General features: G+C 37.8%; 2 long non-coding RNA genes across 5 annotated transcripts in view; both read left to right on the forward strand.

The window, feature by feature from the left end:
- The window catches only part of LOC144369099 (uncharacterized), a 62,052-nt gene extending 39,145 nt beyond the window's left edge, over nucleotides 1-22,907 (forward strand). For 2 of the 4 annotated variants that reach the window (XR_013428551.1, XR_013428554.1), the window contains 4 exons: nucleotides 19,023-19,149; nucleotides 19,477-19,604; nucleotides 20,569-20,693; nucleotides 22,202-22,907. This is a non-coding gene — a long non-coding RNA (uncharacterized LOC144369099). Of the gene's footprint in view, nucleotides 1-19,022; nucleotides 19,150-19,476; nucleotides 19,605-20,568; nucleotides 21,355-22,201 lie in introns of all 4 variants that reach the window. The other 2 variants (XR_013428552.1, XR_013428553.1) reach the window with 2 other exon arrangements.
- LOC144369552 (uncharacterized) lies at nucleotides 9-2,485 on the forward strand. The gene is made up of 2 exons (XR_013429341.1): nucleotides 9-913; nucleotides 1,074-2,485. It is a non-coding gene; the product is annotated as an uncharacterized LOC144369552 (long non-coding RNA).
- Nucleotides 22,908-23,403: the final 496 nt, after the last annotated feature.

Below are 23,403 nucleotides of genomic sequence, written 5' to 3' on the forward strand. Positions count from 1 at the left end.
GAAGAAGATGAAAATCAGTCATATTAATAGATGATATAAAATATTTGTTAATTTTACATGTAAGACTTTCAGTTAAGAAATATCTCAGTGTACTTGGAAGAAGGAGAATCAGAATATATAGTGGTCACAAAATTTTATGTGAGGATAGAAAGGCAGAGCTGTTAATAATTACACTGGAACCCTCTCAGGCAAAGAAGACAGTCTTACCCCAAGATATGACAGTGTAGTAAGAGAAAGTGAGAGAAATAGGAGAAATAATATAGAAAATGAGAAAAAGTTAAGAAGCAAAATGCATGATATCCAAAGTAAAGGATCACACTGGCTATGGGAAGATGTTCCATAATCTGAGTCTCTTCTGGTGCACAGCGCCCCCAATTGGTATGCCATGGACTTGCTTCAGGACATCCTCTCTCCAGGGCACCTAGCATCTCCTCTACACTACGGAGCCATTTTTTTTTCATAGCCACCTATATAAGAGGATATTCCATGGAATTCTAGAAGGACAATTACATGTTCATATTAAGAATTAAGTTATGGGATCAGATAGCTTCCCCCACCCTCTGTCTTAGAAGGAAGATGCCCTATTCTAACTACAAACTCTCATACCCTGAGGACAAAGAAGGACCACACAAATTAGAGGTGTTTTCATTTCACTGGCCAAGAAGAAACTCCTCTGGGACTGTATGTGGAAGTCAGCTGGAACTGACCCCCAGGCTGTCGGCCCTGAAGCTAACAGACCAGGCCTGCCCCACCCTTGCTGATTTGCATGTTTCCCCAGAGCCAATTTCTGCTTCTCAGAGTCCTCGTGAAAAGGCTGCTTGGTGAGCCTGGGCAGCAGGAGCCTCAGGCAGGGCCAGACTGAGCATGGGTGACCTGGCTGCACTCATCTGCCTTCTGCTGCTCTGGAGTCCAGGTGAGGAGGGAGCACAGGGGACAGCCTGAGGAATAGCCTCTTCTAATATGAGGGCTCTGTGCGTCAATGGCCCACAGTGCTCTCAGGTTACAGGACCAGGACAGCCAGGTCTGCTGGGGGAAATGGAGTTAAAACAGGAATGCTGTCTCTTTCTTCCCAGGTGCCAGTGGGAGCCCAGGGCTGACACAGTCACAAGACTCCCTGACTGTGTCTGGAGGAGAGAGCGCCTCCATCACCTGTACTGCCAATGAGAGCATCAGTGACTATCTAACCTGGTACCAGCAGAAACCAGGCCAGGCTCCCAAGATTCTCATCTATGATGCTGATAATCTATGGTCTGGCGTCTCAGATCGTTTTTCTGGGAAACAGTCCGGGACAGAATTAATTCTCAAAATCAGCAGGGTACAGGCTGAGGATGCTGCCAGCTATTACTGCCAGCAGGACTATGCAGTCCCTCCCACACAGTCACAGCCCCGTACACAAACCCTCCTCCCAGGGATGGTACAGGGAGTCACATGGTGTCACCAGCTGCTCTCTGCCACGGGGCATACTCAGAGGCACTGGGTCTGGTGGGAAGCACTGGCCGGGCTCATGGTAAAGGCCTGAAAGGGACTTCAGACTTCTGAAAGCAGGCTGTCCCATTACCACCACCACGAGGGACACTGACCAGCAGCGCACACTCCACAGCCAGTGGCCAGGGACTGAGATTTGGAGATTGCTGGGTGTTGAAACCACACTAAGGGCTCAGGTATCTGGTGTGACTGGCCTCTAGTAATCCTGTACAGATGTGGCTTTGGAGGTTCTCAGAGCTCAGCTTGCTTCCTGTGTCTGCAGGAGGAGATGGAAACAGACTCTGAGGCTCTGGCTCTATAACTCCCACTCATGCCTTCATTTAAAGCCAGATGCAATTAAATCCAGAAAAGCACACGTGTTCCAGTAAGTGAATGTAAAGTGACCAGCTGGGTGAACATGAACTTCCTACACCCCTTAGCCACTGCCCCATGGGGGATACAGATGTTCCAGCCCCTCACAGGCCCTCCTGCTCCTCCCACTCACCCACCACCTCCGCTTCCCATCAACATAGGTCAGATCTCCTGGAACTTTCTGTCAGTGGACCTCCTGGACACTGCATTTGGCATCTTGCTCTTTTAAAAAAGTTAATTCATTTATTTGTTTCAATTAGTTATACATGACACTAGAATGTATTTATGCACTTTGCTACATATAGATGGGATATAATTTCTCATTTTTCTGAATGTGCACTTTGTAGAATCATATTGGATGCAGTTATATATATATATAAACATAGCACATTTTCTTTATCCATTTATCTATGGAAGGACACCTAGTTTGGTTCCATAGTTTAGCCATTGTGAATTGAGCTACTATAAACATTGATGTGGCTGCATCACTGCAGTATGCTGATTTTAAGTCCTTTGTATATAAATCGAGGAGTGGGATAGCTGGGTCAAATGGTAGTTCCACTCCAAGTTTTCTGAGGAACCTCCATACTGCTTTCCATAGTGGTTGCACCAGTTTGCAGTCCCATCAGCAATTTATGAGTGAACCTTTCTCCCCACATCCTCGCCAACATTTATTATTGCCTATATTCTTGATGATTGCCATTCTGACAGGAGTGAGATGAAATATTAGAGTAGTTCTGATTTGCATTTCTGTAATTGCTAGAGATGTTGAATACTTTTTCATATATTAGTTGATTGATTGTATTTCTTCTTCTGTGAAGTGTCTGTTCAATTCCTTAGCCCATTTATCTATTGGGTTATTTGTTTTTTGAGGTTAAGTTTTTTGAGTACTATATATATCCTAGAGATTAATGCTTTATCAGAGGTGCATATGGTAAAGATTTTCTCCCAACCTGTAGTCTCTCTCCTCACATTATTAATTATTTCCTTTGCTGAGAAGTTGTTTTCTAATTTGAATCAATATCATTTATTGATTCTTGATTTTACTTCTTGCACTTTAGGAGTCTTGTTAAGGAAGTCAGACCCTAGAGTGACATAGTGAAGATTTGGGCCTATTTCTCTTCCATTAGGCACAGGGTCTCTGTTCTAGTGTCTGTAAATTTGATCCACTTTGAGTTGATTTTTGTGCAGGGTGAGAGATAGAGGTTTAATTTCATATTGCTACATATGGATTTCCAGTTTTGCCAGTACCATTTGGTAAATAGGCCATTTTTCTCCAGTGAATGTTTTTGGCACCTTTGTCTAGTATAACATAACCGTTTTATGTGGGTTTGTCTCTGGGTCCTCTATTCTGTACCATTGCTCTACAAGTGTATTTTGATGCCAATAACATGCCATTTTTGTTACTGTAAATGTGTAGTATAGTTTAAGGTCTGGTATTGTGATACCTCCTGCTTCCCTTTTTTTTTTGCTAAGGATTGCTTTAGCTATTCTGAGGCTCTTATTTTTCCAAATAAATTTAATGATTGCTTTTTCTATTTCTATGAAGAATGCCATTCAAATTTAATAGGAATTGCATGAAATCTGTATAACATTTTTGGTAATATGGGCATTTTGACAATATTAATTCTGCCTATCCAGGAGCAGGGGAGATCTTTCCATCTTCTGAGGTTTTCTTCAGTTACTTTCTTTAGTGTTTTGTAGTTTTTGTTGTAGAAGTCTTTCACCTCTTTTGTTAGATCGATTCCCAATTTTTTTAGGCTATTTTGAATGAGATAGTTTTCCTAATTTCTCTTTCAGTGGATTCATTGCTGATGTATAGGAATGCATTTGATTAATAGGTGTTGATTTTATATCCAGCTAGTTTGCTGAATTTATTTTTTAGTTCTAGAAGTTTTTTGGTGGAATTTTTTATATCTTCAGATATAGAATCAGGTCACCAGAAAATAGTGATAGTTTGAGTTCTTCTTTACCTATCTGTACACCTTTAATTTCTTTCTTTTGTCTAATTGCTGTGGCTGGAGTTTCAAGGAGGGAATGCTTTCAATTTTTCTCCATTTTGAATAATGCTGGCCTTGGGTTTAGCATAGATAGCTTTTACAATGCTGAGCTATGTTCCTACTATCACTAGTTTTTCAAGTGTTTTGAACATGAAGTTGTGCTGTATTTTGTCAAATGCTTTTTCTGAATCTGTTGAGATGATCATAAGATCCTTGTTTCTAAGTCTATTAATATGATGAATTACATTTATTCATTTCCATATGTTGAACCAACCCTGCATCCCTGGGATGAAGCCCATTTGATCATGGTGCACTATCTTTTTAATATGTTTTTGTATGTGATTTGCCAGAATTTTATTGAGAATTTTTGCATCTATGTTTATGAGGCATATTGATCTCAATTTTTCTTTCCTTGATGTGTCTTTGTCTGGTTTTGGTATCAGGGTCATATTAGCTTCATAGAATGAGTTTGGAAGAGTTCCCTCCTTTTCTATTTCATGGAATACTTTGAGAAGTATAGATGTTAATTCTACTTTAAAAGTATTGTAGAACTCAGCTGAGAATCCAACTGGTCCTGGGTTTTTCTTGGTTGGTAGGCTTTTCATGGCATTTTCTATTTCATTACTTAAAATTGATCTGTTTAAATCATGTATGACCTCCTCATTCAGTTTGGGTAGGTCGTATGTCTCTAGAAATTTGTCAATGTCTTCAATATGTTTTATTTTATTGGAATATAAATTTTCAAAATAGTTTCTAAATATCTTCTGTATTTCAGACATGTTCATTGTGATATTTCCTTTTTAATTTTGTATTTTCATAATTTGAATTTTCTCTTCATTAGAATGGTGAGGGGTTTACCTATTTTATATATATATTTTTCAAAGAACCAATTTTTTTGCCAATTTTTTTCAATTATTTCTTTTGTTTCAATTTCAGCTCTGATTTAATTATTTTCTGTCTTCTACTGTTTTTGGGGTTGATTTGTTCTTCTTTTTTTAGGGCTTTTTTCTTTTAAAGAATGAACTTCATGCAATGAACTTTCCTCTTAGTGTCTCAGAGATTTTGATATACTGTATCAGTGTTCTCTTTTACCTCTAAGAATTTTTTATTTCATCCTTGATTTCTTCTACCATCCATTTATCATTCAATAGTGTATTATTTAGTCTCCATTTGTTACAATAGCTTGTATTTTTTATTTTATTATTTATTTCTAATTTCATTCCATTGTGTTCTAATAGAATGCAGGGTATTATCTCTGTTGTTTTGTATTTACCAAGAGTTATTTTGTGACATAATATATGGCCTATTTTAGAAAAGGAGCCATTTGCTGCTGTAAAGAAAGTATATTTGCTGGTTGATGGATAAAATATTCTATATATGTCTGTTAAGTCTAAATTATTGATTGTATCATTTAGTTCTATAATTTCCTTATTTAGTTTTTGTTTGGGAGATCTGTCCAGTAGTGAGAGAACTGTGTTAAAGTCACCCAGTATTATTGTATTGTGGTTTATTTGGTTCTTGAAATTGAGAAGGGTTTGTTTGATGTACATAGATGTTCCATTGTTTAGGGCATAAATATCCATAACTTTTATGTTCTGCTTATATACTTTCCTTAAGAAGTATGAAATGTCCTCCTTTATCTCTTCTGATTAACTTTGGTTTGAAGTCTACTTTATCTGATATGAAGATGGAAACCTCTGCTTGTTGACATAATCCATATAAATGATAAGTTTTCCACATCCTTTCACCTTCAGCCTGTGGATGTCTTTGCCATGAGGTGAGTCTCTTGAAGACAGGATATTGCTGGGTCTAGCTATTTAATCCAATCTACTAGTCTATGTCTTTTGATTGATGAGTTTAGGCTGTTAACATTCAAGGTTATTACTGAGATATGGTTTGTATGCTTTGTCATTTTGATTTATTTCTGGTTTTTGATTTGTCTTAGTTTCTCATTTCTTTGGATGTCCCTTTAGTGTAGATCCTCCCTTTGTTGGTTTTCACTTTTTTTCTTCACTTCATCCTCATTGAATATTTTGTTGAGAATGCTCTCTAGGGTAGGCTTTCTTATTGTGAATTCTTTTAATATATATATTTTTATCATGGAAGGTTTTCATTTCATCTTCAAACCTGAAACTTAATTTTGCTGGCCACAAATGCTGCTGCCATACCCGGAGGTCTCTTCTCTGGGCACCTTCTTGGCTACCTTAGATGCTACTCTGTGGTCACTGTCGCTGAACCCAAGGTATCCTGTCAATAAACTCCACCTGCACAGCTATTCCATCACTGCTGCCTTTGATTCTACTGCTGCTAGCCTGAGGTCACCTGGATATCTTCTTTCTGGGTGATGCTGCCCTTACAGCTGCAACCCTCTGTTGCTGCCCCAGATTCACCTGAAGCTGACACTGCTTCTGACCCCAGAGATTGCCTGGTGATGCTGACCCCAAAGCTTCAGTTGCAGCTACCACTGATGCTGACAACAACTACCACCCTACTGCTGCTACAATGGCCTAGAGGACTGTTATAGGGAGACTCCAGGTTTGGTTGCACATGGCTACAGTGATTTTGGGACACCAGCCAGGGCCTGGGATCTGGGTGTTACCAGCACAAGAGCCTCTGTCTTGGGACTCCAGTTGGGACTGCAGGTCCAATGTGGGGGTGCCTGTGGGTTTGGAGGAGCCTGGGGTCTTCCTGCTAAGAGTGGTGGTGGCCCTTACTTGCTGCTGCATCTCAGGGTTGCTCTTTTTCATGAGTGTATCCCTGGTGGCCTCTCTGCAAAAAGGAGCAGCACTGAGATCTTGGGCAAGCAGGTGACTGAGCCTGAGGTATCTGAAGCCCAGATTGGTGGAATAGTGACTGGGTTTTCAATGGCTGATGTGGTTTGGTGATTTTGAGAGATGTCAGAGACAGGGCTGAGACATTGTTGAACACTGACAGAGACAGGTCGACTTTCCAGCAAAATTTATTTTATTTTTTGATTCATTAATATCTCTACCATATTTAGAACAGATTTTTTAAGCACCAGTGTGTGGAGGACAATGATATATGAAAGCTGTTTTGTATTTTCATTGTATTCTTATGTCTTTAATTTTTTGTCTTTGTTCCTATTCTTCTACTCTCTTGTCTGTTTTCTTTCTAACTTTTCTCCAACCAATAGCCAATCTCTATCAACTCCTCTTCCTTTCTTCCTGTGAATTTTTACTTCTAGATTCTCTCTTCCTTTCTCTCAAATATTGTGTACTACACTACCTCTGTTCTCTCATTCACCATTTGAAATTGTAAACCATTTTAACAAATTTCCTATTTATACTATAGATAGTTATTGAACTCATCATTTTGGTTTAATGCTAGAAAGCAGTAGACACCTTAGTGGGAGTATTAGGTTTAAGGATATATATTATCTACATTGGGGGTGCTGTTGATATTGGTCTCATCATTAAAAGTGAGGCACTAGAAACTTTCAGGATCACTACAGGTCTACAGGGTAGAAATTTATGCTGCCTTAAATCCATACTTCTAGATGGCAAAACACACTAACAACATATAAAAATAAAAGGGGGAATAAAGTGTCCCAAACAAACCAAGATGCTTCAACAACAGATGCCACTGATAAAACAGTAGAATAATGTCTAAGAAGGAGTTCAGATTGTACACAGTTAAATTGACATGTGAAGTAAAGAATAGTATAAGGAGTGAAATCAAAGAAAATATACAGGAAGTGAAAAATCAATAAAGAGTTAGAGATTGTGGGGAAAAAATCAGAAATCCTCAAAATGAAGGAATCAGTAAACCAAATTATAAATTCAATAGAAAGCATCACCAACAGACTAGACCACTTGGAACACAGAACCACAGACAATGAAGACAAAATATATAATCTTGAAAGTAGGGTTGACTGTGCAGAAAAGTTGGTAAGAAGCCATGAAAAGAACATCCAAGAATTATGGGATAACATGAAAAGACTAAATTTAAGAGAGGTATCAGAATAGATGAAAGAGCAGAGATACAAACCAAAGGAATGCACAATCTTTTCAAAGATATAATAGCAGAAAATTTCCCATACCTAAATAATAGAATGGAAAATCAAATACAAGAGGCTTACAGGACCCAAACTATACAAAATTATAGCAGACCCACACCAAGACACATTACAATGAGAGTGACTAACACAGAATAAAGATAAAATCTTAAAGGCTGTGAGAGGAAAATTAAAATTTCATATAGGGAGAAACTAATTTGGATTTCAACTGATTTCTCAAACCAGATCCTCAAAGCTAGGCAGTCCTGGAATGATATATTTCAAGCTCTGAAAGAAAATTAATGCCATCCAAGAATTTTATATCTGACATCTTGCTCTTTTTGATAAACATGTTCTTCAAAATTCACCTGTGTGGTGGGTATGGTAGAAGTTTGTTCCCTTTAACTAAGGATAATTTCCTATTATATGAACATGTCAGTCAATCTTCATGTTAACAAGTTGGCATAGGTTTGAGACTGTTGTTAATGTTTTAGGGACATTCTTGCAACATCCTTTATAGACGTGTGCATTCACTTGTCTTGAGTATATTCCTAGGTATGAAAGTGGTGAGTCAGAGTTTTCCTGTGCAGTTTAGCTTCAGTGAACACTAAAATAATAGAGTGATGTTTTCTAAAATAGTGAGCATGTTTGCAGTCTACCAACCTGTACCATACAGAAAGGTACTAGTTGCTATAAAACTTCCTGAATAATATTTGATATTGTTAACTTTGTGAAATTGTATCCATATTGGTACATCTTAAAATGGTATTTATTTGATGAGCAATGAAATTGAGCATTTTGATATTTTCCCTTAGGAACAGCTAGTGATCAAATCAAATCATTCTCACCTTTATGCTTTCCTCCATTTTGATATTTTCCCTTAGGAACACAGCACACTTCTGGGTGTGACTGTGAAGGTATTTCAAGAAATTATTGGCAAGTTGAGGGAAGTGAGTCAAAGACTCAGCCTGAATGTGAGCAAAATAGTAGGAGAGACCACCATCTCTTCTCTCTCCACTTCCCCACTTGACCAAGTGCGCTGACCCACTTGACCACTGTTCCCTGTGAGTGCCAAATACTAGGTTTCTTAGATTTTGAATGTGAACTTGCACCAGTGAACCTTCAGGGACTTTCAGACCTAAGGATACAAACAGGGAGCATATGGTGCATTTTCTACCCCACAACCCCCACCTTCTTGTACTGAGTAACTACCAGTTTCCTTGGTTCTTCTGAGTGAAAATAGTCATTGGTGAACATTTCAGCCTATGTGACCTTGTGACTGAATCTATTTTTCTACTATACCTAAATATTAGAGATATGTATATAGACATGTACTTGTGTGCATGTATATATGTATGTGTTCTGTTTCTCTGGAGAACTTGTACACTGATAAAAAATTCTTTCTAAGATATATATAAAACCCAAAGAACTTAAAAACATCATACCACAGGGACACAGCCACATCAATGTTTATAGAAGCACAATTCATAATAGCTAAATTGTGGAACCAATCTTGATGCCCTTCAGTAGATAAATGGATAAAGAAAATGTGGTGTGTATACACAATGGAATATTACTCAGCAATAAAAGAGAATTAATATTCTTTAGTCCAGTCCAGGTGACAGCAAAATTGACTATCACAGCTAGAAATATGCATTGGAATATCTTCTCTAAGTTGATATCTTGCCAATTTGCTTTCTGTTTTTGAATTTTAATATATTTTTTGAAAAACAAATCAAAAATTTGCATTCATGAGTTCTGCATCTTTGGATTCAATCAATAATAAATTGAACATATTTCAGAAAAAAATGTATCTGTACTGAATATAACAGACTCTTTCCATGACATTATTCTCTAAATAATATAGTAGAACAAAACCACATAAAGAGATGATTTTAAAGCATATGAGGGATGGAATTTTCTACATCAGACTAATTAGTCCATCAGCTTTAAATTCACTGTCATAGAAAGTCTCAATTCACATACCACATGCCTGTAATCCCAGCAGCTCAGGAGGTTGAGGCAGGAGGATGGAGTTCAAAGACAGCCTCAGCAAAAGTGAGGTGCTAAGCAACTCATGAGACCCTGTCTCTAAATAAAATCAAAATAGGAGTGGGGATGTGGCTCTGTGGTTGAGTGCCCCTGAATTCAATCCCTGGAATAGAGACTTCTTCCTCTGAAAACTCATGAGCCCAGTCTTTACTGTCCACAGTTCCATCGGCATTCTGGTCTGTGAGTTTTCATCAGAATCACCCATTAAACTCTGCTCACAACAACCTAAAGATTTTCCAACTTGCATTCCTAATCTTTTCAAAATTGTGCCCACAAGTTCCAAAAAGAATCTGAAACATGTGGTTAGGTTAGTTACAGCAACCACGGTACTTCTTGGTATGAATTTTTGTTTTAGTCAACTTTTTCAAAATACCAGAGAAGAAAACACAGAGGAGGAAAAGTATTTTTTGGCTCATGGATTCAGATGTCTCTGACTACAGATGGCTGACTTCATAGCACTGAGGACATCATGGTGGAAAGACATAGAGGAGGAAAGCAGCTCAGGACATGGCAACAAGCAAGCAGAGAGAGTTCCTCCAACCAGGGACAAAATGTAAACCCAAAGAGACACCCTCAGTGACCTACCTCCTTCAGTTACACCTTGTCTACCTACAGTTGCCACCATTTAATCTGCATTGGTGGATTCATTCACTGACTAGGATAAAACTTTCATAATCCCATCATTTCACCTGGAATATCCTGGAACAACATTTTTCAAACACTGAAAGATAATGGGTGCCAACCAAGAATATTGTATCCAGCAAAACTAAGCTTCAGGTTTGACAATGAAATAAAAATCTTCCATGATAAACAAAAGTTAAAAGAATTCACAGCCAGAAAACCAACACTGCAAAGCATTTTGAGCAAAACACTACACGAAGAGGAAATGAAAAACAACAACAAAAACTAACAGTGGGAAGTACCTCAGTAAAGAGGTGGGGGATAAAAAACTAATCAAAGAGAAAAAACAAGCCAAAATTTTTAAAAAATAATTAAATAAATAAACAAACATTATTGGAAGTACAAAGCGTATTCAATAGTAACCCTAAAAGTTAATGGCTTAAACTCACCAATTAAGCAACATAGGCTAGTAACCTGGAATAAAAAAGCAGATCCAACAATATGCTGCCTTCAGGAGACTCATCTGATAGGAAAAGACATACACAGGCTGAAGGTGAAGGGTTGGGAAAAATCATACAACACACATGGACCTTGGAAGCAAGCAGGTGTGGCTATACTCATATCAAATAAAATCGACTTCAAGTCTAAATTAATCAAAAGGGATAAAGAAGGACACTATATATTGCTAAAGGGAACCATTCACCAATAAGACATAACAATTATCAATTTATATGCCCCAAACAATGGTGCTGCTGTGTTCATAAAACAAACTCTCCTCAAGTTCAAGGGACAAATTGACTACAACACAATAATTATGGGTGACTTCAACACACCTCTCTCACCACTGGACAGATATTCCAAACAAAAGTTGAATAAAGAAACTATAGAACTCAATTACACAATTAATAACCTAGACTTAACTGACTTATATAGAATATATCAACCATTAGCAAGCAGATATACTTTTTTCTCAGCAGCACATGGATACTTCTCAAAAATAGACCATATATTATGCCATAGGGTAACTCTTAGCAATTATAAAGGAGTAGAGATAATACCATGCATCTTTTCTGATCATAATGGAATGAAATTGAAAATCAACAATAAAAGAAGGAGGGAAAAATCCTTCATCCCTTGGAGATTGAACAATATGTTACTGAATGATCAATGGGTTACAGTAGACATCAAGGAGGAAATTAAAAAATTCATAGAGACAAATGAAAACACAGACACAACATATCAGAATCTATGGGACACAATGAAAGCAGTTGTAAGAGGAAAATTCATTGCTTGTAGTTCATTCCTCAGAAAAAGGAAAAACCAACAAATAAATTATCTCACACTTCATCTCAAAGCCCTTGAAAACGAAGAGCAAAGTAACAGCAAATGTAGTAGAAGGCAAGAAATAATTAAAATCACAGCTGAAATCAATGCAATTGAAACAAAAGAAACAACTGAAAAAATTGACAAAACTAAAAGTTATTTTTTCAAAAATAAATAAGATTGACAGACCCTTAGCCATGCTAACAAAGAGAAGAAGAGAGGGAACTCAAATTACTAGCATACAGGATCAAAAAGGCAATATCACAATATACAGATAATAACTAGAAATTATTTTAAAATCTTATATGCCAATAAAATAAAATATAGTGAAGGCATCAATAAATTTCTTAAGTCATATGATTTGCCCAGATTGAGTCAGGAGGATATACACAAGTTAAACAGAATAATATCAATTGAGGAAATAGAAGAAGCTATCAAAAGATTACCAATCAAGAAAAGCCCAGGACTGGATGGGTATACAGCAGAGTTTTACAAAACCTTTAAAGAAGAACTAATACCAATACTTTTAAAGCTATTTCACAAAACAGAAAAAGAGGGAGTACTTCCAAATTCATTCTACTAGGCCAACATCACCCTGATTCCTAAACCAGATAAACACACTTCAAAGAAAGAAAACTACAGACCAATATCTCTAATGAACATAGATGCAAAAATCCTCAATAAAATTCTGGCAAATCGGATACAAAAACATCAAAAAGATTGTGCACCATGATCAAGTAGGATTCATACCTGGGATGCAAGGCTGGTTCAATATACGGAAATCAATAAATGTAATCCACCACATTAATAGACTTAAAGATAAGAACCATATGAACATCTCAAGAGATGCTGAAAAAGCATTCAACAAAATACAGCATCCCTTTATGTTCAAAACATTAGAAAAACTAGAGATAACAGGAACTTACCTCAACATTGTAAAAGCTATTTATGCTAAGGCTCAGGCTAGCATCATTCTAAATGGAGAAAAAATGAAGACATTCCCTCTAAAATCTGGAACAAGACAGGGATGCCCTCTCTCACACTCCTATTCAACATAGTTCTCGAAACACTGGCCAGAGCAATTAGACAGATGAAAGAAATTAAAGGCATAAAAACAGGAGAAGAAGAACTGAAATTAGCACCATTTGTGGATGACATGATCCTATACCTAATGGACCCAAAATGTTCTACCAAGAAACTTCTAGAACTAGTAAATGAATTTAGCAAAGTGGCAGGATATAAAATCAACACTCAAGTCTAAGGCATTCCTGTATATCAGTGACAAACCCTCTGAAAGGGAAATCAGACAACCACCCCCTTCACAATATCCTCAAAAAAAAAAAAATACTTAGGAATCAACCTAACAAAAGAGGTGAAAGACCTTTACAATGAAAACTACAGAACCCTAAAGAGAGAAATAGAAGAAGACCTTAGAATATGGAAAGACATACCTTGTTCATGGATAGACAGAATTAATATCATTAAAATGGTCACATTACCAAAAGTACCCTATAGGTTTAATGCAATGCCAATCAAAAGACCACGGCATTCCTCACAGAAATAGAAAAAGCAATCATGAAATTCATATGGAGAAATAAAAGACCCAGAATAGCTAAAGCAATTCTAAGCAGGAAGTGTGAATCAGGAGGTATAGCAACACCAGATTTCAAACTGTACTACAGAGCAATAGTAACAAAAACAGCATGGTACTGGTACCAAAACAGGCAGGTGGACCAATGGTACAGAATAGAGGACACAGAGACCAATCAACAAAATTACAACCATCTTATATTTGATAAAGGGGCTAAAAGCATGCAATGGAGGGAGGATAGCATCTTCAACAAATGGTACAGGGAAAACTGGAAATCCATATGCAACAAAATGAAATTGAATCCCTTTCTCTCACCATGCACAAAAATTAACTCAAAATGGATCAAGGAGCTAGGAATGAAACAAGAGACTCTGCATCTAACAGAAGAAAAAGTTGGCCCTAGTCTCCATCTTGTGGGGACGGGCTCCAAATCTTTCATAGGACACCTGTAGCACAAGAGTTAAAATTAAGAATCAACAAATGGGATGTATTCAAACTAAAAAGCTTTTTTCTCAGCAAGAGAATAAGTGAGGTAAATAGGGAGCCTATACCTGGGAACAAATTTTTACCCCTCACACTTCAGATAGAGCACTAATCTCCAGAATATACAAAGAACTCAAAAAGTTATAAAACAAACAAACAAACAAAAAACATAACCCAATCAACAAATGGGCCAATGATCTAAACAGACACTTCTCAGAGGAGGACATACAATCAATAAACAAATACACAAAAAAGTGGTCACCATCTCTAGCAGTCAGAGAAATGCAAATTAAAATCACTCGAAGATACCATCTCACTCCAGTCAGAATGGCAGCCATTATGAAGTTAAACAACAACAAGTGCTGGCGAGGATGTGGGGAAAAGGGTACAATTGTACATTACCGGTGGGACTGCAAATTGGTGCAGCCAATTTGGAGGGCAGTATGGAGATTCCCTGGAAAGCTGGGAATGGAACCACCATTTGACCCAGCTATTCCCCTTCTCGGACTATACCCAAAAGACCTAAAAAGAGCATACTACAGGGACATAGGTACATCAATGTTCATAGCAGCACAATTCACAATAGATAGATTGTGGAACCAACCTAGATGCCCTTCAACAGATGAATGGATAAAAAATGTAGCATTTATACACAATGGAATATTACTCAGCACTAAGAAATAACAAATCGTGGAATTTGCAGGGAAATGGATGGCATTAGAGCAGATTATGTTAAGCAAAGTTAGCCAATCCCTAAAAAAAATGCCAAATATCTTCTCTGATATAAGGGAGGTGGCTCAAAACAGAGTAGGGAGGAAGACCATGAGAAGAAGATTACCATGAAATAAGGAAAAGAGATGGTAGGGAATGGGAGGGAGAAGGGGAATTGCATGGAAGATGGAAGGAGACCCTCATGGTTACACAAAATACATATACGCTAGTGTGAGGGGGAAGGGAAGAAAATAAAAAGAAAGAGATAAGTGTCACAGCAGAATGGGTAGAGAAAGGTGATGGGAGGGGAGGGGAGGGGGGATAGGGAGGACAGCAGAATACAACTGACACTAAGATTGCTGTATGTATACACATGGATGTATAACCAGTGTGATCCTGCAATTTGTATATGTGGAAAATTGAGAATTCATAACTTATTTGAATCAAATGTATGATATGTCAAGATCATTGTAATGTCTTGAACAACTAATGATATAAAAAGAATATTTGGAGTTCCAGAAAGAGAGAGCAGAAAAAAATGGGCAGAAAGAACATTCAAACACATGTTGTTTGAAAAACCAAAATAATTAGTAATCATCAGAAGGGTTTAAAATAAATAGAATGTAATCCTGGATAGAAATATGAAGCTGGAAAGAGGACACATATGTATAAATGAGGATTAGCCTTGGCTGCATGTAAGAGCCAGAGCAATATCATGTAATTTGAGGTGCATACATAAGAGCAATGTGAGAGAAATTAACAAAAAGGGGATGTGATTGGAATTAAAGGACCTAGTAGTTTTAGAAAACAGGCATCATGTGATGTTAGGTAGGTAAGGAAATCTCTTGTAAGTGAATCCGTAATTACCTATTTAATGTAACAGAAGTTTGACACCATGAATGTACAGTGCACAGCATAATTTAAATCTGTGAAGATTTAAATCTGATGTGCTCATAAATTGCATGTGGTTGTGTACATTGGAAAAAAAATATCATGAAAAGTGTTTGCTATGCCCAAGTTTTATAAGAGCATCAGTAAATTCCAAGGATTATAACCAAGATATACAAGTGAATATGTCCACAAAGAGATACGTAGATGACTGTGCATAAAAAATCTAACTTTATGGCCGATTTTTGGATACAATCTAACTGACTTAACTACAAATGTATAGATTGTGGAATATTCACAGAACAACTGTATAAAACAACTATAACATTTACTATTTTGCAGCAGGAATCCACTGTATCTCAAACAGAAAGATAAGGGAAAGATGCTAGAAACGAAAGTATGCTTACTTCAGTGTACATGATGTTCCAATCCAGGAACAAGAAAACTATTCGACAATCTGCAGAGTAACAATTTCCTTGCTAGAGGTTAGAGACAAATGTTGACTTGGAAGACATACAAAGGAAGTTTGGAGAGCTCTATATCTTGATCTGAAAGATGAATATACAAAAAATGCTTGTTTGTACAATTCATATTTCTTCAATTTATACAGTGTGCCTTTTCTGTGTTTGAAGACCAAACTATGCCCTTATGTTATATGAACATCTACTAAAGGTGGCATATTTACAGACATACTACTTTTAAAGAAGTATAAAATGTACCCAGAAAAATGCTAAAAGCCTTGAAAACTGGGAGAGGAAATAGTTCAGTAAAACTATATTTCAAATAATTAGAAGTATAAATATAAGATGTGTGTATAAATTATATGTATAAATATAAGAGACTATAACAGGAGACATGCAATGTTTGAAATATCTGTTGAAGAAGACACAACAGTTGCTCTAAATAGTGGAAGACTGTTTAGCTGGAGCAGAAAGCTGGAGACCTATCAGAATGAGGTGAAATACAACATGAAAAAAATCATTAGAAAGTTCAAGACTTGATAGAATTATGAAAATTCTACAAGGTATGAGATTGACATATGGAGAGGATATTGAGAATGCTAAGGAGAAATGAGTCAAAAGGAACAAAAAGAATTAGCAATTTCATCCATGTGACTTACAAATACTTTCTCCCATTCAGTGGGTTGCCTTTTCACTCTGTTGATAAGAGTTTTTGAGACTCTCTGATGCACGTATGTTTTTAACTAATTTTTACTCTTAATGATGCTGGTTTTAGTGTCAATCCAAGAAATAACTGCCAAATCCAATGTCATGAAACATTTCCCTGTATTTTCTTTTTCAGTTTTTGCTCTTACTCTTAGGTCAATGATTTTTTTGTATGATTTTGAGTTATTTGTTTATTCATGGATCAAGTTAAGTATTCAACTTAATTCATTTTTAGTATCTGATTTTCCCTACACACTTTACTGAAAAGATTGTCCTCTCTCCCATTCAACTGTGTCCCTGGCTGAGCATCATTAAACCTTAAATGTGAAGTTTTCTTTGTGAACTCTGGATCTTACAGCTGGGTGTCTGTGTTTATGCCAATACTGTGAAGATGGAATCTTTTAATTTTTAATTTGTTTTATTGATGTATAATTCACAAGTATATTTTTTGGTCATTTTCATAATTTTCAGTTGGATTAATGATTTTTGTTTTGCTTTCTTTTTGTTGTCCATGTAGTTGTGTTAGTTCCTCATATATTTTGGATATTAACCCATTATTAGTTATATGGTTTACAAATATTTTCTACCATTCCATGGGCTATCCTTTTATTCTGTCAATAGCTTCTTTTCTGTGATGAAGCATCCTAGGTTGCTGCAGTCCCATTTGGTTATATTTTGGAGAGAGAGAGAGACAGAGAGAGAGAGAGAGAATTTTTTAATATTTATTTTTTTAGTTTTCGGCAGACACATCTTTGTTTGTGTGTGGTGTTGAGGATCGAACCCAGGCAGAACGCATGCCAGGCGAGCGCACTACCACTTGAGCCACATCCCCAGCCCCTCATTTGCTTATTTTTGATTTTGTTATTTTAGCTTTTGATGTGACATAAAAAACAATTATTACTAATGCCAACATGAAGGAGATTTCCCACATGCTTTCTCTAGGAGCATGCCTGCTTATGTTATTTTATATGTATTGCTGATTCTTCATAATTATTTTGCTTGGAGGTGTTTTGATGAGCCAGCGTTCAAATATCTAGATCCTCTGAAGGTTGAAGGTAGTTGACACTTTGAAATGCATTTCAACACTGGGTTATTCTTAGCTCTTGAACAGGAAACAGAAGAGAAAGTGAAGTTCACTACTGTGAGGTCTGCTTCCTTAAGGCGGAGGGCCACACTCCAGCAGTTGTGCTGCATTGATTGTTGTCATAAGACAAAAATTAGGCACTAAATAATTCATTCATTTCTTGTATCTTTCTTGCTCTTAATTTTTGTTTTTTTCTTACTATGGAAAAAAAGGAAGGAAACATTTGATTGACAAATAATATTAAATGGATAAATTTTATCTTAAGTTTTCTGAGTATCTTGAATTTCCCTTATTGAAAATTCATACAACTCTTTTGTAGATTCTTGGACTTCAGTATGAAAGGAGAAGGAATAAGTATGAAACTGTTCATGTTACAGTCTCAATGTCTTATCTAAAATAAAAAAGCAAAACCTTTTTCTTGTATCTTCTTGGCATATTCTATAAATTTTTATGAGGAAAACTTAAAAGAAGCTTTAAGTACAGTTTAAAACATTGAAATTCACAGTCTTCAAAATCTTTTTGGGTTCTCTATTCCTCATCTCACAAGTGAACCATATTTATAGACACCTTCTTTGGAGGACAGAGGCCTGTGTCCTCAAAAATGTAAACTGACATGGAATCTTAGGAGACCAGGAAGAGAACTTGTAAGACACTGAATAATTAGGTAGTAAATGGAATATTGCTTCACTGCAGTTTGGTGTGGATGAGCTAGGCTTAGCAGAGAGATTAATATCTACAGAAGAAAATCCATATTCTTCCCATGATGTCTAACCTTAAAGGTAAATATTATTTTTTGTCAATTATCTGTTCGAGCCTTGTTAAAGAGTCTTAGTTTGGTACATTTTCCCAAAATATATTAAAAACAATCTTCATTTTTGTGAAATCATGTGTACAATTTCATTTGTTTGTTTGTTTTAGCGATTGAATATGACTTTGGGTTAAATTATCTAAGATTACTTTGTGGTTCTAACTCATCTTTCCATTTCCCAGGATTTGTTTTTTTCTTCCAGGATTGTGACTCCCCTTTTTATGTAGAAGCCATTTTCCATGACCTTTTGAATTCAATATTAAGTGTATCGATAACAAATGATGAAAGGTGAAGTTGCTTCCCTATTGAGGTGACTAGCCACATGGTAGAATGATCCCTGAGCAGGCACCGTTTTTAAATGAAGGCCTAGGAAAATGTCAGTGCTGGCACAGGGTGCCCCAAGACTCTACTGCCTAGGATGCAATTGTTGTTCTTTTCTTACAGGGAATCTCCCTTGCATCTTGATTTAAGGCTGTTGCTCCCCAGACAGGCCAGAGGAGAGATGAGTGACCTCACACAGTGACAAGGAGCAGAATCCTGAAGGACCTGGTTCTGCAGGACCAGATAGAATGTAAGACTGTTACCAGAGTTTTTCTTAACACCACTTATTTAAAAAACTTTTTTTCTTTGATTTTTCATTCTGTACCAGTAAATTGAGAAGTTCTTTTACTAATAAACACCTGTGGGTTATCTGTTATTTGTTAAGGAAGTTATGATGGGAAATACATCAAATCGTAACAACTCACCACAAGGAATTTCATATCTATTACCTAAGGCATGGAATTATATCTTCTTTTCCTCTTACTTAAATGGGGCTTTCAGCTTTAGATGTGCAAGAGACAGACTCATGCTTTTATCCTTGTCATGACCTTCAAAAGAATGCTTTTGTGGATTTTAGGTTCCATGGAAAGCAGCTTCCAAAACCTGTATCTAACATTCTCCAGCACTGTAGCTGGGATGCAGATGAAAGAGTCTTCTACTGGCTCAAGACCACCTTTGCATCTGGAGGCTTCCCCCATCAGACTTGTGAGTATGAGAGCTGTGTCCTTTTCCACATTACCTGGGAGCAAAACAAGCTGGACAGCATTCAGCTCTCAGATTAATCCTAGACACCCTGCACTGTCTGGGACTTGCTGTCTTAGAGTGGCAGCTCCAAAATCATGTGACCATGTTCTAACCAGGTGCTGTCACATGGTTCTTCCATATTTCCACAAACAAACTGACTTAATCTGTATCTATGTACCAGCAAGAGATGTTTTATGTCACCTTGTACACAGAGGAGGGCCTGTCCTGCTGTCTCCTCCCACTTCATCCAGCAGGTTGTCTCACCCCACTGCATCCACCATGGGATTTGCATACTGTCCCACAGGAAGGCTCTTTCTTACAAATCTGAGAAAACGCTCAGCTCTAATCTGGCCTTGGCTCACCAGGGCTGCTCAACTTAACCTTCTGCTGTGCCCTGCTCAGCTCCTGGGGCTGCTGATGCTCTGGGTCCCTGCTGAGGCTGAGGGATTTAGGAAAGGAGAATGGGGTAGAAGGGTCCCATTTCTTGTCATATTTATTCTTTCTTTGCAGTAGAGGCAAGTATTTTGTGTTCCATGGAATGGTATTTCATACTTTTCCTGTTAGAATTAGGATCCACTTAACAATGACCAATGCCCTAATGGAGATCTTGGATAACACAGAACACATTGTGACTTATATATAAAATAGCAAATTATTTCTTACAGGTTTATGTTTTCTTGGTATGAATCAGAAAATTATTTGATATTTTTAGCATTAGCATCCACTCAACAATAACCAGTGTTCTAATGAAAATCATGAATAACAAATAGCACTTTGTGACTTATATATAAAATAGCAAATTATTTTTGTAGGTTTATTTTTTCCTGGCATGCATCAGAAAATATTGAAATAAGTAGCAGACTGAAAATAATGAATATTGATCACAGTATTGGTACGTAACCTTGCTTTTCTGTCATCTTTTCAGGATCCAGTGGCAATGTTGTTATGACCCAGACTCCTGTCTCCAAGCCTGTCACCCCTGGACAGCCCCCTGCCATCTCCTACATAGTAATGGAAACACCTATTTGTGTTAGTTTCTTCAGAAGCCAGGCAAGTCTCCAAAGCTTCTCATCTACAAAGTTTCCAACCAATTCTCTAGGGTCCCAGATGAGTTCAGCGTTAGTGGGTCAGGGACAGATTTTGCACTGAGAATCAGCAGGGAGGAGGCTGAGGACGCTGGAGTGTATTACTGCAGGCAAGGTACACAAGCTCCTCCCACAGTGTGCAGCCCCAAACAAAAATTTCTTTGCTATGGTGACTCAGCAAATATACTTTATGTCCCCAACAGGAAGCAGGATCTTAGGTTTCTATTACTGCATTCTTTCTATCACACTGTGTTCTGACATGTGACTGACATGGCTCCTTATTATATCAGATGCAAATTTGGAGCACTACTTGAAACAGATCTGTTGAAAGCTATATGTGCTGCTTGTCTAACAACAGTTTTTTTTGAGTCTGCGTGAGAGGAAGATGCTGAGGAACTCAGGGAACAGGCTGACAGCTCATGATTCACATATTCAGGCTTCTATTCTGCAGCTGCCCTGAATGGAGGAGCAGCAGGAGGAGAGAGGCGTGACAGGCAGAGCTGAGTGACAGCTCAGCCCAACTCTTCCTCATTTGCCCACAGTTGTTGAGAAATTACTCCACATGACAAGCAGGTCATTGGTGCAGATCAATGGAACAGGAGTCCAGTACCTGCTGGAAATGAATGGTGGGCTGTTATTTTTCTCATATTTAGTAATATTCAGAAATTCCATTTTCTCACTGACCTAATTTCTCACATCAACTTTACCATCTACCCTTTTGATGAACATGTTTAGGAAATCATATGATACACCAATCCTTAGAGAAGGAAGAAGTGGATTATTTATAGCAATGTTTGCCTTTTGAGCACAATCAAGGCAGATATAGATCCTAATCCAACATATTTTATTTGCCCCAGTTACTGTTCACTGATTGAAAAGGCAGTTCACCCCATTCTTATTGTGAGTTTTGAAAATAAAGGGCAGAAACTGAATAATGAAGAACAAGTATACACCATGTAGCACAGGAAAGATAGAGGTTTTTATTTTTTACCTCAAATTTTAGGAATTTTATAAATATCTTCAACAGTTTTCAAGATGAGAATTTTAATCTTTTGCTAAAAGAAAATATAAAAGTGGATTATTTTCATGACATCATCTTTACATGGAATTGAATTTGATTTTATTTTACTTGTAAATGGATACAGATGGTTTGCTTTCAACAGGTCTATTTGAAGAAGTGCTCCAAATTTACATCTGATGTAACAATGGGTCATTTCAGTCACATGTCAGAACACAGTGTGATACACACAATGCAGCGATAGAAACCTAAGATCCTGCTTCCCATTGGGGAACAGAAAGTATATTTGAAATGATTTTATATCAAGAGTTTGGATCATGGCAAGTCCATTTAAAATCCTAATGGTTCATATCCATTAGGTTTAAAAATTGTGTAAGGGTATCTGTATGAATTTCTTGTGAAATGTTAGTCTTCTCTCCTTAACTTGTTCCACAAATCATTTGCATTTCCTACAGAATCCTGCCCAGTGACAGATGGAAGAAGATCATCTTCAGGAATGTGAAAGAGAGCTGGGGATGTGGCTCAAAGGAAGAACGCTCACCTTGAATGTGGAAGGCACTGAGTTCGACCCTCAGCACCACATAAAGATAAAATAAAGATATCGTGTCTAGCTACAAATAAAAGTATTTTTTAAAAATGTGAAAGAAGAAATCCACAGTCAAGACACTGGGTCCACAGACCCAAAATCCCACACGTTGTTGTGACATCTACCTGCCGTGAGAATGCGAACAAACTTGACTTTTAAAATAAAGCCCAGAGGCCAGATCTCAGAAGCCCTGAGGAAGTATCTATGTCCTGCCCAGGAGGGACCCTAAATCTTGGGAGCTGTGCCCAGCTCAGGCCCAGGACTGCTGGGGCTCTGTACTCACTGGGCCAAGTCTCCCCATCAGCAATTTATGAGCATTTTTAAATTTCACTTTGTGATCTGCAATGACCACAACCTGGCAATGATGACAGTTCCCTGAGGACTCATGGAGTGGGGTCAGAACTAAGGGTCAGCAGTGGGCCAGAATGTGTGAGAGGGCAAGGCCACAGCTCTGAGGACTGTGCAGCCCTGTGTGCAGTGAGGGTGACTTGCCTCGTGAATTCAGAGGAGGCGCCACTGAGTGATGTGCCCTCACATGGGGTCCTGTGAGTCCCAACCCTACTTCCAATACAAAATACCAAGAAACCCAAGCACATAGACAAGAGTCTCCTCCTTGCTCAAGTGCTGTGGGTTCCCCTTTAGTGTAATCAAGGGGCTTTGCCCATGAGATTGTCTTCCTAAGAAAAACTCTGGGGATAGCTCTTCTTCAGTGAAACTGTATCTGTCTCTTGTCAAAACCAACACCAGGTGACAAAAACATGGAGACACTGGGAGCAGAGAGGACAGCCACCCACTCAGGGATGGCAAGCCCTCTCTCTCCTCCTGAGTTGCCTGCAGCTGTTGCAACATATCCCAGGACCTCTCGGGCTCCACACAGCACACATGGAGCCCACGGTTCTGGAGGTCACAGGCTCTCTCAGACGGTGTTCCATCTGGAGGCTTCCGAGGAGAGAATCTTAGTCTGCCTTTCCTCCTCCAAGATGATCCCAATCCCTGATTCTTGCCCCTTCCTCCATCACGGCACCATCCTCCTCATTGTCACTTCCCCTTCTGAGTTGACTGTCACAAGGC

This window comes from Ictidomys tridecemlineatus, chromosome 12 (assembly GCF_052094955.1).
Source record: "Ictidomys tridecemlineatus isolate mIctTri1 chromosome 12, mIctTri1.hap1, whole genome shotgun sequence".
Classification (NCBI taxonomy): domain Eukaryota; kingdom Metazoa; phylum Chordata; class Mammalia; order Rodentia; family Sciuridae; genus Ictidomys; species Ictidomys tridecemlineatus.